This window comes from Dendroctonus ponderosae, unplaced genomic scaffold (genome assembly GCF_020466585.1).
Source record: "Dendroctonus ponderosae isolate FM_Combo_2020 unplaced genomic scaffold, Dpon_F_20191213v2 Dpon_F_20191213_4, whole genome shotgun sequence".
Taxonomy (NCBI): domain Eukaryota; kingdom Metazoa; phylum Arthropoda; class Insecta; order Coleoptera; family Curculionidae; genus Dendroctonus; species Dendroctonus ponderosae.
The window spans coordinates 9,424,816-9,435,668 of NW_026018611.1; the positions used below are offsets into that span (position 1 = coordinate 9,424,816).

Genomic DNA, 10,853 nt, shown 5'->3' on the forward strand with positions numbered 1-10,853 from the left:
TCCTTAACTTTATTAGTTACTAAGCAGAATGTTATTTGTGTCAGTGACATCAATATATTTTCCTGTTTGTCCTTTATTAAATATGGACTGATACGAAATAAAATATTTTTTGATTCCCAGTGCTCTGAGCTCCGGATTAAGTTTTTGCAGGGGTGGTCTTATTTAGGGTAGAGCTTCCTTCATAACTAGATATTTCCCAAAAAAAACTCAAATTACGACATCGTCTAAAGATCTGCAAAACTAGCAGTCCAAAAGATTACGATTTTTCGTAAGTCGAAAGTCAAAATCCATTTCGGTTTACAATTACGTATTGATTTAAGATTAAAATTATTTTAAAATTAATGTATTGAATCCCTATTTCCAATAGAATATGGCTGATTAAATGGAAATATATGCATAACTTATTTAAATTAAATAACTAGTCTAGTAAATGGTTTTGACGGCATTTGATAAAAATAGCTTCATAGAAAAATGAGTAACACATTTCCTAGACATATTCTTAAAAAATCTACTTAGGAACTTTTTACGCAATTTCAATTAAATTTGCAATTTAAATTAAAAACTCACAGAATACATTTTAGATTGGGCTGTATTTTAGCATGAATTTCACTGACCGTATTTCCGAACCGGCAACAATTGACTAAGGTATATTTGCTTGCATATACTATTATTTTGACCTAAAAATTTGCAATTTTCTATGCGATTCGCTTTGTAAAAAGTCCTTTTCAATAATGGTGAACGATTTTATACAAGCAATGTTTTTAAAACATTCTTTTAAGTCGTGTGAGCTTTCAGACTTTATGGCCACTAATTCCTGATTTTCTTGAATGCTCGTCGTACTCGAAGAAAATTACATTTACTTTTCTAATATCCTAGCAAAGCCATTAATCGCTTTAGCAATAGACAGAAACACACTCAAACCCTGTAAGTATAAAATATTTACTTTACTTAACGGTTTCCCGAGCTATTTTCCATTATATTCTCGTTTATAACGGAAATGAACAGTCGATCAGAAAAATTGAGTTGCAATCGATAGAACTAAAAGTATGAACATTCGGACGTGGCATGTACGTAATGGTAAATCGTATTATTATAGTACGGAACACAGGGGTATTTTTATAAAACCTTGAAAATGTTTTGAAACTTGATGCACCTAAAGATAAATATTTAATTTTGATTCGCAATACGTTTAATAAACAACGTTGAAAAGTTTTGAGACGAAGATTTATTGATTTGTTACTTACATTCTTCGGCTCGTATGTAAACTGTTGATAACTTACGTTAGTTCCATATAGTGTGGACTTATTTCCACTCTAATCATTTTAGAGCATTTCCAATAACCTACATCTCTTTATTAACAAATGATTCACATTAATATAGGAATGCAAACAGCATGTAGAAAATTTTTTAAAAATAATCCTTGATGTAACACCATATTGTTATAAATGTGGCCCAATAAATGCAGTTTTGCAACTTTTATACAGCGTGTCCCGTACGTACATGATCAAGCACTGCGTCATTTTTGGATCAAAAGAAGACAATCTGACCTAACTTTAAAAAAAATGTACGGTTCCTCTGATATAAATTCGCTGAGAATTTATTCATATGTTTTGATGCAGCAACCCAGTTCACCCGCTTTGGACGGGTCGGGCATTCTTGATTGTCTTGGTACAAAAACTACCAGAACTTTTTCTTTGGTGGCTAGAGTCAACTGGTTTTCTTTTGAGTTCTGATACTAACGCTTTTTTGGCACTCTTTGTGATGCTCTTTAGGCATTTATAGTTTTGGTGCAAAAAATATTTCTGTTTCCATGTTGTTTTAAAATTTCAGATATTAACTGCAAACTTCGTGGTTTGCAGTACTCTTTTAAAATGAATTAATTGTCAAAAGGGCACTAGTGCATAAACTGAAAAAATAATTTGATTCCAGGTGCCAAATAAAAATTTCTGTTAATTTTTGTACCAAGATACTGAAGAATTTCTGACTTGCCCGAAGCGGATGAACTCGGTTGCTGCATCAAAACATGAGTTTTCTCTCGATACTTTAAGAACAGCAGATAAGTCAGATAATTTTTCTTAGTAAAAGTTAAGTCAGATCGTCTTCTTTTGATCCAAACAATATCGCAGTACCCTTTCTGATCATGTGCTTACGGAACACCCTGTACGTACTGAGTGTATACAGGCGGGACAGATGGAATGTAAAATATATAGTTTCTGGGCCAAATTTTCGTATTTTTTCTATTTTATTTTGGATCCTCTGTATTTATTTTCAAATTAAAGGCCAATTTTTCGTGTTTGTAAAAAAGCTATCTGTTTCAAAAATCTTTTTTTGGTAATGCACCAAGGTGCTATAATAACCAGAAAAGCCATATCGAATATTCAGGAAAAAGTACGTATTAAAGTTAATGTTTTGTATAATTAATATAAATAATACAATTTGCAATCTGAGGGTTAGTAGATCCCAGCCCAAAAAACTTACACAAAACGTATGTAAAAAAAACAATATATTTGTTATAAAATGCAGAATATACACAAAGAGCTAGTATACTACGACTTTGCTAGATATGGCGTAAGTAGATCTTAATAATAATTACGTATATCTATGTCTATACAGGGTATCAAAAATTATTTTAATCTAAACGACAATATATATATACAAGAAAAGCATTGGAACAATGATTGATTAACTGTTGAGTATACGAACCTCAAATAATAAGAGATCTGTAAATTTTTTATTGTTTCGTTTGCAAATTGGGTGAAATTCTTTAGTTTTGTCATAGTTTTTAGAGGAAAATAGTAGAATTCAATGATTCCAAGCGGACAAAAAAGTAACTTAATTATTGATCACTCACATACCCATATAGTTTTTTTTTTCATTTAACAGTTCTGTATTAGGCAATATATACCCAGTAAGAACCATTCAGCCATAATAAATTCGGTACTTGCAGGTAGGTAAATTCAAACAAGTTTAAAAATAATTTTAGACCACAAGCAATATAAAACAATTTAACTTCATAGAGGAGAGGCATCTAATTTGAACATCCGCTAATAAACTGAATCGAGTTTTTCAACCCTTTTCCCTTTAATTAGTGCCTAATTATCAATCCCGATTGATTTGGCACAAACATATCAAGACTTAATTTATACTAAATTGACAAAACATAACAGACTCTATTTTTAATAATTAAAATCTCCAGGGCAAGGTTCAGTGAATTGAATAAAACATGCACATGCTCTTTTTTTAAATCTACAATATTCATATAAAAAGGTGCAATAAAAGCACATATTTTAAGGCATGTGTCTGAGCTTTTTACAAAGTGACCAAATGCTTAAACTGTTCAGAGCTCAGAAGAGCGTTATAAGTTTGTTACTTGTTGATTGAAATATAAAAAATGGCTAATCAGTGCGGTCTTAGTAAGCCCATAACTTATGTCCAGCATAGTTAAATTTAATATTTTGAAACAAACCAATTTAAATAGAAATATACTATTTTGTTGGAAAACTATATGAAAAACTTAAAAGAACGTCACATCGCATTGCTAATTACAATTGCATTTAGAGAGTCTATTTCTCTAAGAAAATAAGTTAAATGCATCGTAATACGACTATTTGCGGATACATTTGCTTTCATCTTGTAATATACGTTTTATCCGATTATTACTTATTACACGACCATATTCTGAACAAATGGAGGTCGCAATGGGCCGGTTCACTGGTCAGCTTTGGTCCCTGGACTTTCCGCAATATCACTTAACCTGCAACAAAACAATATTGAACTTGAGAAACAGAAAGAAAGCTAATAATATCAAGAAGTTTACAAACATGTAGAATTATCTGCTTATAAACTTGCTTTATCGCAGCAATCAGTTTGATGTTATAAGCACGTAGTGTGATCACCCGTACATGTCATCTATTTTAAATTTTGCAATCAAAATATATCATATTGTTGAAATTTGCTTCTCCGATAGAGAAGCACTGTTTGCAAACATTACAAGGTGCTGCAATTAATAGAATCATCTGATAAGGAAAAAGATTAACGCTACGGAGGAATCTGTAAGGCACTTTCAGACGAAGATGCATTTATCAACAATAAACAATATAATGAAAGTAAATTGAGTCAAGTAGAAATATTCAGTTTTACTATTTGAGTAGTTTTTTCAAAAAAATAAATTCACACTAAGAAAGTCACTGTAAATTTAGTTTCAGTGAATGAACAATACATATGTTTCGAAATGTGAAAAGAAAACAGAACATGCACGTAAAAACTAAATTATTACAGCACTAATTTCGTTCCAGAGTTTAATTTAGAATTCACATTTTTTTTATAAGCAGCCATATACTTAATATACTGAATTGTTTAATGCCCAGATTTTATATGTGTTTTTGATAAGCTCTTCTGTTTACTTTCGTTGCTGGAAATAACTTTGCAGCAATCGAGTAAACATTACGAGCAATAAAAGTTCATTTTGAAGCAATAAAAAACGTCCGAATATGATTGTTTAAATGTACAATAGAGTAAACAATTACTAAATGGAAAAATTGAATGCTTACTTTGAATTGGTAGGTGATAACACTCGATTTTATTAAATAATGCTACCAAGAACAATATTATTCAGTTCAATGTATTATTTGCGTTGGCATTTCTCTTTTCTGTTTTTAAAACTAAAAAATACTAGTAGTAGTTACAAAAAAACACAAATTCAGCTAAAAACACAATAACGATTATTAATATAAAGCATTTATTGTTTTATATTACAAATTAGTAATACTGAGTAACAAATATTCACCGTCTTATTCACAAACCCCATTTCTGTGGTTTAAAAAAATCTTGTGTGCATCAAAAGATGAAAAGATATTGTTGTCCCACAATTAATAAAAATCGATAAAGGCGCTTAGGAATAATTTCGAAAAATTAGCAATATTAAATCGTGAACTCGTTTTCTGTAGCTGCAAAGCAAAACAAAAATATATCTGGCTAATTGAGAATAAAATGCGCTTTTTTGGTCGATAAAACTCGCACAACTACTTTTTTGTCAGCTGGTAGATATCTGGAGTAAATAGCTAATACGGTATTTTTTGCATTAATAAAATTTTCAGATTTAAAACCAAATCAAGATAATTTAGCTCAAGCTGAAAATCTATGAAAGCAATTTCCATAATTTAACACTTATTTCAATGGGTATTTAATGTTATACCATTAATTAACACATGTTAAGGTGCCTTTCCGGAATATCGTATGCAAAAGTTAACTATAATGAACATGTTATATTTCTTCCTCAATTTTTGGCTGCCAGTTTTTCAAACATGTTTCCAAATTAACTTCGAATCCTCAACAGGGTTTGGGCACCGGTTGGATCTGCAATTTAAGCCAATATTCCTGAGGCAACCCAAACGGAGCCTTTAATCGAGTTGTCTAATAATCCCGGAAATTCCATTTCAGTTACGCGTGTTTGCACTTCACATCATAATTCTGTATTTCTGTATCGAGGCGGGATGCAGTTTCAGCAGAAAAACACTGGGATTTTACAGAAGTGGAATTTTGCTTTGAATATTAACTATCCATGTCATGTCATGATTAAAGCGCGTTGTATTACTTAAATAGTAAATTTATGCCAGGAAATATAATGCTGGTTTTACCAATATGGAAAAAGATACTCATAAAACGTAGTTTATACACATTATTGATGAAAAAATAATTATTTCATTCACTTGTAATACTACAACCATCAAAGAAAATCTATGCAAGAATAACATTAAGAAAGTTAACATTTAGCAGTTTGTATTTAAAAATGGGTCACAAACATAATTGTACTGTTACATCTTCCCTATTCGAGTGTTTGGTATGCTTTTCTAATTTATGAGAGAGTCGATTGCTTAGTATTTTTGTTAGCTGTTTATATAGGTGCGACATAAGTGTTATAGGCCTATAGTTTTTCAGGAACCTATCTGTGGTTACCTTTTTTAAATATTCGCATTACTTTGGAAGTTTTCCACTCAGGTATTTTTTCCAAGTTCCAGACATTGATTGAAAATTATTTGCAAGTAGTGAAGAAGTTTTTCTCCGACCATTTTTATCATATCTATTAGCACGTTATTCGTCCCTGATGCTTTATTGTTCTTCATTTTTTTTATTGCTGCTTTAATTTGGTATTTGCAGATCGGTGGGATGTGGTGACGTCTCTTTTGTATGTCCGATAATTCCTGTGCGTACAAATTCTGGTAGAATCGTTCTATTGCTCTTATAATGTCCTGTCTTTCGTGTATTATTTGTCCTGTTTCGTCTATTATGTTTATTATTTCTCTTCTACCGTCGCTTATTTTTCCTAAATATGTAGGGGCCTTTGTTGTTTTCAATTATTTCTTCCATCATTTTTTCGTTATATTGTTTCACATGGTTTCTTACTTCTCTTCTGATTGGTTTGTTTATTACTTTCAGATCTTCGTCTGTCGTATTTAGTTTTAGTTTTTCGTTATTTCTCCTCCGTATTAGTTTCTTTGTCTCTCCTGTTTTCTTACGCAGTGCTTGTTTCTTTGGTGCATCTTTAAGGATTTCCTTTGCAGTGCTTATCAGTATATCTGTTATCTAATGGTTTAGTGTATCACTATCTGTTCCTTGAATCATAAGATCATTTTCTAGTGTTCCCTTAGTTCACTGAGCTTTATAGGTTTGTTTTTCTTAATTGTTAATTTTTTTCTTTTTTATATCTTGTAACAATAACATCTTTCCTTTTGAGACAACATTAAACAAAAAGATCATTGAAAAAAAAACAAAAAACATTAAAGCCAATTTTGAAGATTATTTTGCCTGTACTTACTTGAGTTGCATATTTTTTCGTCTCAGAGATAATCCTCACCGAAGAAACTTGAATTTCTGTGCATACGATAAACCCTTTATTGGGTTAAAAATTAAATAGTAGATTTCCTTATTTTATTTATTATAGTAACAAGAGCCAAAAACATATACTTTTCTTTTTCGAAATCTTTTTGTAAGGACCATAAGATTACATATACTGGGCACATAATATGGCACAACCAGTTATTCGCTCAATTAGATTAAGTTTCTACCTTTCAAGCCGAACGGCGATAAAGAAAGCCAGTTTTTTCAGTAAAGCACAAACACATACATTTTCTTTTCATCTTTATTTCGCCGCAATCGACAAAATCTACAAAAACAATCCGCTTTTATTTCTACTTTTCCAAGGTATGATTAATGATTGTACGAAAATAGGTCGAATGTAAACCAAGTTTATATCATTGATTTATTATTTTATCAGACAAGAAGGCTGCTCGAAAGCTCGTCAACTTTCAAAAAGGGGTGAATGAATAATATTCTTTCTGCCTACGGGAAATGGATGTTTTGTACATTTTTCATTGGCCGAATACGGTTTTTTCGCACAAAAAATTGAACAAAGCCAGTGTGAACAAAGAATGTGTATTTTTAAGTTGTCATGTACACGTAAAGTGATGTGAAATCGGTCTAACAACTCCGAAAACCATATATGTTTCTTGCCACACAAATTAAATCGATGGAACAACATGCGGCATCATTCAGTTCATGTGAATGTAACTATTTTAAACTTATTTCTTTGGATATTCCTGCGGTATATAAAAAGCTGAAAAATAAATGCGTAAACAACGCCAATGTATTTAAGGCCACCTAGTTTATTAACGTTAATTTATGGACCATTCTGAAGGTTGCATGTAAAATACCTAATTAGTTTATGCATCAGTGAAAGCAACGAAAACTTAACCGCGCACTAAATTCACTTCCACAGAGCTTGAACCGAAGACGGATTTTGGTCATGAATCGCTAATAAAAATCAAAAAAGTCATAAAAGAATTATTTAATAAATTAATAGATACTCACAATAGAGCACAGAGTATGTCCTTATCATGTACGTCGCATTTAGGGACAAAAATTATTCAATCAAACGTTTAATCTTGAAGGTCATACGAATAAGTAGTAAATCCAGACACTTAACATTATTTAGAAATAAAAGTAATAATTAGCTTCAAAAATACAACAAATAAGTAGAACTAGAAAATTTTTGAATAACTAAACACATTATAAATGTTGAAACTCCAAACCAAATTAAGATTTAATGAAACCAATCAATTAAAAATCCTATCAAATTTCTAGTAACAAAGACAATGTAACTTCTAAAAGAAACAAGATTCTCACATGATTTGCTAAAAATCAAGGGTTTATATTTGATTAAAACTTAGTTTATTTTTGCTTCAATAACAACCTGCTGCAGTTAAACGATAAAATAGTTAATATTTAGTTCCTAGTCAGTCTAGTCTCCCTTGAATTTTACACTTTAAACTTTAACAGTCAATGACGTGAAATAATCACTATAATAAGTTTCGTTTTAATTTTAGACCCATGTGATGGTCAGTGTCTGAAAGGGCTACGTTTGATAATATAGTACCTATTCCAGTTATTTTTTTGTGTAAGCACATTTTACTTTTTATTCAGTATTTTAGAATGTTAAAAAGATCAGAGCTGTTTATAATTTTTGCAATGCATGCAATGTCTTTGAGAAAAGTAGTATTAAGATGCCAATTTCACCTCTTTTATATGTTTTTAAAATATTTCAACATATTCAGCCAATTGTATTAATCGTGTCATTTTAAATAACTAGGTTTAGTTTCTTGACCGATATCGAATAATTGCAAGATGGTTGATTTTCCGATTTCCCCAAAAACGGATAACAAGACCGAATTCCCAAGAAACGCAACCATACTTTAAATAACATTGAAATATTCACAAATTCATTATTTTACAAATTATTCATTTTTCAGATTTTCGTATTTCTTTTTTTTTATTTATCTTGTTTGCGGATTTAAAATTTTACATTTAGCATTAATTTAAATTCCAACTTGTTTCAAATTACAAACAATCCAAAATTGTATTTTTCGTCGATATCAACTAAACAAAACATTACGGAGGATCATATTTAAAAGATGAAAATTTGGGAAAGATTTTCACAAACATAATTATAAATCCTTATCACGACCTGATTTCTGATAAATTGTGCCTCCTTAAGTCGCATATGTATTTCTCTTATTCTTTCTCATTATGAAATATTTTTGTTTATCCTCTAATTTGGGAAACCTATTGCTAAATTTAGACAGCACTCGCATTTCAAGGAGCATTTTCAATATGGTTGGCATTTTTAGAATATCGAATAATAAACTTCCGTGAAAAGTCTAAAACGTAATACAAACGGCCGATTAAGCCGCTGTTATTATTCAGTTTCAATGCTATTTTTATGCGGCCTTTTAAAGTGCAAATCATTTAAACATCAGCATAGTAGACTAGACAAAACGGGACGACATATTTTTCATTGTCAGATAAATAGTTGCTTTTTGACCTTAACGTATCGTATTGAATTAATTTCGATGGCAAAAACGGAATTAATATTAGGTTGAAAAGAAATGGTTTAATAAAAAAATTGATGGAAAGGAAATTATGACGAAATCCACGATATTAAAAAAGAGATATTTCGAAATTCAATTTCCGTTTGAAAACTTATCAATATTGTCTAAAAAAATCAGAGAACTTTTTACATTTACGCAAAATATAGAATTGGCTTTATTTAAGAAAATTTATCGAAGTCAGTGTAATAAAATATATGTACGTAAAATTTCATTTTTCCTGATCAGTTGCCAGATAATCGTCCAAATTAAGAAGTGTGTATTTCCTTATTTGACATCGGCCTAATAATACGACTTAGTAAATTCAAAACATCTTTTATGAATCGATTATCAGAATTGTATTAAATATTTACGTCAATACGTTCTCGATTCATGTAGCGACTAGCAGCATGTGTTTTCAATTTGCTGGCTTAACATATTGACCTGATGCATAATCTACAACACGTTCTGTTTGTCCGCGTTTATACAAGGTCTACTGGTACTAATAAAAAAAACTTGATGTCCATTTAATAGAATACAGAATTTCAGAAACATTTTCACTGGAATTTTCGGTACAAAAAAGTAACGTGGATAGTAATTTTAAACGTGATGTGATTGAAACTTAAAGCAGCTTATAGATACCTAATGTGATTTCTGTAAAGTTTCCGTTAATATGGATGCCATTAAGAGATTAATCTGTAGAAGTTTAAAAAAACACATTTTATGGTAAAAGTTCTCTTTGGTGGTAATTTCATTGATAATATATTGAATAAAACAGAACTTGGAATTCATTAGATAAAATCTCATGTCTACGCGCTTGAAAGCATGCGAGATAATACCAGTTATAAGTATTGATTATACAAGTAAATATTTATCCTACATTTTCCAAAAGCTCTAATCAATAAACTCAGGTTTTCAGCAAAACGAATGTAGTTCATCTGTATAAAATAGCAGTATTCCAACTCTCGACGTTTTTTTTTTGTTAAGTCCGGAATGGAATTGTAGAGATCCAATCTCATCCAGTCAAGTTCACTCCAACGGTCAAAGTTATGAAATCCAGTTTACTCGAAGGAAATTCTTGTTTCAGATTTTCTTGTTGAAAATTTAATTTTCCTCTTTGAACTGGGTTAAATGGTCAGCTACAATAAGCCGGTTCAGATAGTAACAATTCCTAAGGATCTTACTGATATATAAATACAAAAGAAGATAAAAAATATTTATTTAAATGTCTTTTAAAATTACTAACACATTGCGTTTTTTGTATAAGAACATAATTATTTTTCTGTCTCTTAGACGTAAAGAGGATCATAAAGATTTCGCCTGTTCGAACTTAAACTCGCCTGTCGGTTATGGAACTTGAGAAGTTATTTTTCGCAACTGCGCTTCACTTCTGAAAGCCGAAACCATGATTTGTTCCAGAAATATTACGTCTTA

At 30.6% G+C, this 10,853-nt stretch overlaps 1 protein-coding gene and 1 long non-coding RNA gene across 3 annotated transcripts in view; one reads left to right on the forward strand and one right to left on the reverse strand.

Moving 5' to 3' along the window:
• The window catches only part of LOC109544273 (sperm-associated antigen 6), a 38,161-nt gene that overhangs the window by 5,984 nt on the left and 21,324 nt on the right, over positions 1 to 10,853 (forward strand). The window lies entirely within an intron of this gene.
• Positions 2,487 to 10,853, reverse strand: part of LOC109544274 — a 14,070-nt gene continuing 5,703 nt past the window's right edge. Inside the window, exon 2 of the long non-coding RNA XR_002172557.2 lies at positions 2,487 to 3,754. This is a non-coding gene — a long non-coding RNA (uncharacterized LOC109544274). The remainder of the gene's footprint in view (positions 3,755 to 10,853) is intronic.